Here is a 5,560-nt window from a genome sequence, read left to right as displayed (position 1 = left end):
CTGCTGCCTATTTCTTCCAGGAGATTTATATGTGTGATAGCAGATGCCATATTTTCAGAAAGCATAGCAATATCATCTGCAAATGAAAGACAGTTGATTTTGATCTTTTTGCTTCCTCTTGTCTTCCTAACCTTATAGGTGACATGTTGAGTTCAATAAGTTTTTTATTCCAAATTCTTACTATTTTCTCTAACATACCATTAAAAAGAATTGTGATAGGCTGTCACCTTGTCGTATACCTGTTTTTATTTTGAAAGGCTGTCATATTTCCTCCATAAATTTTACTTTATAGACTGTATCTGTAAGTGTTAATGTGGATTAGGTTTGCCAGTTAAGACTTTACTCCAAATTCTCAGGTTATTTTATATATGGTTTCTCCGTCAACAGAATCAAAAGCCTTTTTAAAATCCACAAACATAACTACAATATCCTTTGAATTAAGTAATCTGTGATAGATTACTGACTTGACATTAAATATCTGTTCTGAGCATGACCTTCCTTTCCTAAAACCACCTTGATATTCATTTAAATGACTGTCTAGTGTTGTTTCTATTCTGCTTAATAAAACCAGGAAAAATACTTACGCTACTGACAGTAAATAGATTCCTCTGTAGTTATTTACATCCTGTTTACTACTTTTTCGTGGAGTGGGTGTATCAAAGCAACTTTCCATTACTCTGTGATTTTTTCAGGTTTCCAGATTTCTTCAAAGAGCAAATTTAGCTCCTCTGCTATATTTGGCAAGGTCCATTTCAAAAGTTCAGCTGTAATAGAATCTTCTACACTAGCTTTGTTGTTTTTGAGGGCCATAATTACTTCTTGAATTTCCTCTGTAGTTGATTGTAAATCTTCTTTCAGATTTTCATTAATATCTGAGAATTCCAATTTAGTACAGTTCAGAAGCTGATGAAAATGTCTTTCTAGTATTTCAAATACTCGATATTGCTTAACACAATTTTGCAGTTTCCAGTTTTGAAACAGACATTTGGAGTTTGGTAGCACTTTAATTTGTTCTTAAAAGTTTGATAAAAGTCGCGAGTGTTATTTTTTTACAAAATTTTTGTCTATTTCCAAAAATTTCTCCTTTTCAAAATCACATTTGGTATTTTCGATTAACCTGGCTGTTTCCTTTCTTTGTTGTTTAAATTGATCATAATCTTCCATTTTCTTTCAGCAGTTCCATTTTCTCCACTTTTTAGTCCTCTCTGCCATGGCTTCTTCACATACTTCTTTCGACCATATTTTGCTTTTGTTTTTTATTGACCTAATTACTTTCTGTGCAGTATTATTAATTTCTGTGAATATGCCTTGCCAGTTGCCATGTTTAGCCACTTTAATTTTATCTTGTTAGTTTTTAATTGATTCTTTTGTTATAGTAAGCCTGTCTATTATACAGGGTGTACATACAGTCTGGGAACACTTTCAGTTATTTATTGCACAAGAACCAAACATTGTACAGATATCATACATATGTCATTTTGAAGAGAAACCCTGAAAGTTTTTTTTCCATGTATACCGCCACGGCGTAGTTTGGTAATTTGCCAATAGTCAGTGCTAGTCGCAAACATGGCGAGTTCAGGTGCGGAGTGAGCTTCATGTGTGTTGGAGTTCGACAAAAACAAGTGTGCTACAGCTGTTCAACAGATGTTTAGACTCAAATACGGTAAGAAGCCACCAACAAGGAAGGCTTTTTACCACTGGCTCAACAAATTCATTACGACGGGTTGCTTGGGCCCGGCAAAGAGAAACGGACAGCCCAGTGTGAATGTAGAGCACATACAAGAGACATTCATAAGGAGGCCAAAGAAATCAATGCGTCGTGCATCCCGTGAACTTGAAATGGCTCCAATGACAGTGTGGAAAGTCCTACGACAAAAGCCATTCAAATTGGAGCTAGTGCAGAAGCTCAATGACAATGACAAAGACAAGCATTTTGAGTTTTGTTCGCAGTTGCAACAATCGAATGCGGATGGGGATAGCATTGTTGATCCCTAAATTTTTAGTGATGAAGACACTTTTCACACTAATTGGAAAATGAACAGGCATAATTTTCGAATCTGGGTACAAAGCATCCATACAAATGCATTGAATTTGAGTGTGATTCCCCAAGGGTAAATGTTTTTCATGCCTTGTCATGTCAAAAACTGTACGGGCCATTCTTCTTCGCCTGAGCACTGTCACTGGATATTCCTACTTGGACACGTTGCAGCAATGGCTGATGCCTCAAATGCAATTGGACTCTCCGTTCATCTTCCAGCAAATGGTGCTCCACCCCATTTTCATTGTGAAGTTTGTGGGTACCTGAAAGCAGAGCTGCCGCATTGATGGATCGACCATGCTCCAGAGGGGGACAGCTGTTTCATGAAATGGCCTCCCCAATCACCAGGTCTCACTCCATGTGACTTTTTTCTGTGGGGACAGATTAAAGATCTTGTGTATGTACTGACTCTACGACATCATGTAGCAGAGCCATGGGAGAGAATACGGGAAGCAATTGGTACAGCCAGCGATACCATGCTGGGACGGGTATGGCAAGAATTCGATTATCGTATTGATGTCTGCCAGGTCACTCAGGGTTTGCTCATCGAATGTTTGTCAAAATGCAATATGTATGACATCTGTACAATGTTTAGTTCTTGTGCAATAAATAATTGAAAGTGTTCCCAGACTTTATGTTACCCTGTATTTTATTAACCTTTGTGACTTTCTTTCTTTTTAAATTATTATTATTAGGTAGGAGACTGACTTTAATTTTAGAGAGATAACGACCAGAATCAAAGTCACCATTCCTTGCTACTTTCACATTCATAATTTCCATTGTACTTTTTGTGAAATAGCCACATGATCTGCTGAAATTCTTCTAACATTGAGTTGAGAGATATCCATGTTTTAGCTTTTCTTGGGAGTTTCCTAAAGAAGATTGACATTTGTTTCAGGTGAGAGCTTTCACACAAGATAGTTAGCCTCATACCATTTGTGTTAGTTCTACTATGAGCTGGGTAGTGTCCTACATTTCTAAATTTCTTTTCTTTGCCTATTTGTGCATTGAAGTTGCCTAATAGTAATATGGTGTTCATCTTTGGAATTTTGGTTATTTAAGTTTCTAAAAGATCCCAGAATTCCTCTGTTTTTTGTGGATTTTTTTCCAGTTTTCATTTATTGGTGCATGGCAATTAACAAGTGTATATAGCTTGTTTTTGCGTTTAACTGATAGGAAGTATACTCTCTCTCTGAGGTGGATCTAAATTCTGTAACATTTCCTATTACCCTTTTATGAACATAGAAAGCTGTACCCATTAATGGCATCTGATTCATAATTTTGATTGCTGGTTTGCCTTTGGAGATTCTGTAGTTACAAGTATCTACTACATTTTCATGTAGGAACATTGTTTCTTGAACTGCTAAAATTTGAATTTTGTTTTATTGATATATTAATTCAATAATGGGTAAGAACAATTATTCCATTGGCGAAGCTGCATGTTGAGATGTACTGATAAATTCTAAGGTATCATTAGTGCACCTCGTCGTGTAACTTCCTGCATCTACATCTGTATAGATATTCTGCAAATCACATTTAAGTGCCTGGCAGAGGGTTCATCGAACAACGTTCACAATTCTCTATTATTCCAATCTTGTATAGCGCGCGGAAAGAATGAACACCTATATCTTTCCATACGCGCTCTGATTTCCCTTATTTTATCGTAGTGATCGTTCCTCCCTAGGTAGGTCGATGTCAAGAAAATATCTTCGCATTCGGAGGAGAAAGTTGGTGATTGGAACTTAGTGAGAAGATTCCGTCGCAACAAAATACACCTTTCTTTTAATGATTTCCAGCCCAAATCCTGTATCATTTATGTGACACTCTCTCCCATATTTCGCGATAATACAAAACATCCTGCCTTTCTTTGAACTTTCCAATGTACTCCTTCAGTCCTACCTGGTAAGGATCCCACACCACACAGCAGTATTCTAAAAGAGAACGGACAAGTGTAGTGTAGATAGTCTCCTTAGTAGGTCTGTTAAATTTTCTAAGTGTCCTACCAATAAAACGCAGCCTTTGGTTAGCCTTCCCCATGACATTTTCTATGTGTTCTTTCCAATTTAAGTTGTTCATAATTGTAATACCTAGGTATTTAGTTGAATTTAAGGCTTTTAGATTAGACTGATTTATCGTGTAACCGAAGTTTAATGAGTTCCTTTTAGCAGTCGTGTGGATGACCTCACACTTTTCATTATTTAGGGTCAATTGACACTTTTCGCACCATTCAGATATCTTTTCTAAATCGTTTTGCAGTTTGTTTTGATTTTCTGATGACTTTATTAGTCGATAAATGACAGCGTCATCTGCAAACAACCATAGACGGCTGCTCAGATTGTCTCCCAAATCATTTATATAGATAAGGAACAGCAAAGGACCTATAACACTACCTTGGGGAACACCTGAAATCACTTCTGTTTTACTCAATGACTTTCCATCGATTACTACGAACTGTGGCCTCTCTCAGTGGTATTGATTGATTCCTAGACCAAAAATCATTTTTTAGTATCAGAAGATGCTGTTATCTGATTTAATCAAAAAAGTATATTTTTGTTGATATTAACTCTATGGCGTGCAGAAAAAATTAGTATTGAGAAGAAAAACGGTTTGAAATTTTTGTATCATATTATGTTTGCAAAGGCAGCTGATTTCATTTATACATCCCTACATATGAAATCGATTTCAAATAGGACTATAAAGCAGCCCAAATACAAAGACATCCAGTATAATGTTAAATAATTTGTTTATACTTACCTCCAAAAGGCTCCTTACAAAGATCAACACTTGCAGTAATAATGGTTGTACCCTTATTTCCACAAAATGTGGAAAAAAAAACTAAAAACTACAGCAATTTTGGAAAACAAATCAGCTGACGTGAAAGTAGAATATGTTACAACAGTGCTGCCACACTGAACCACCATCCCAAAACCAGGGTCATAGCAATCTGCTTGTGCCACATATATATTTGAAAGTAGGATGGCAGTTAATGCTGTGAGAATAAGAGAAGACAACTGGGATAGTCAAATAGTAGCTGAATGGATGCATTGGGATTCTGTTAACATAGGGTCTGACGATTGTCCATAAATTACATCAAAAGTTTTTGCCCACAAATTCTATAGTTTCCTGTTTGCAATGTCACAAAACTAATAAAGCTTCAGAATAAACATCAATATTTCATACAATTTACAAAAGTACATGTGTTCTTGAGAAATACAAGTTGAATGAAGACAGCAAATACTAGAGAAACAATTGACATTAATAGGTTTCAGCTGAATAGTTCATTAAAATACAACTTTGAGAAATAAATGATAGTAAATACAGTTGAAACTATTTACAATCAAGGCAGATATGATGTAAGACACAATGCCTAAAAAGTGAGAATAGTCACAGTAGATACTGTAAGTTTAAAGCAATTATGAGAACTGTGTCCCAGCAAAAATTTCACAGAATTGTTGACACTTTCGTGACTTGACAGCCTAGCCCGCCACCAGCAGTGGAGGGTGAACTGACAATGTTAGCCAG

Source organism: Schistocerca piceifrons, chromosome 7 (assembly GCF_021461385.2).
Source record: "Schistocerca piceifrons isolate TAMUIC-IGC-003096 chromosome 7, iqSchPice1.1, whole genome shotgun sequence".
NCBI lineage: Eukaryota > Metazoa > Arthropoda > Insecta > Orthoptera > Acrididae > Schistocerca > Schistocerca piceifrons.
Note: the sequence above shows the minus strand (reverse complement) of the source record.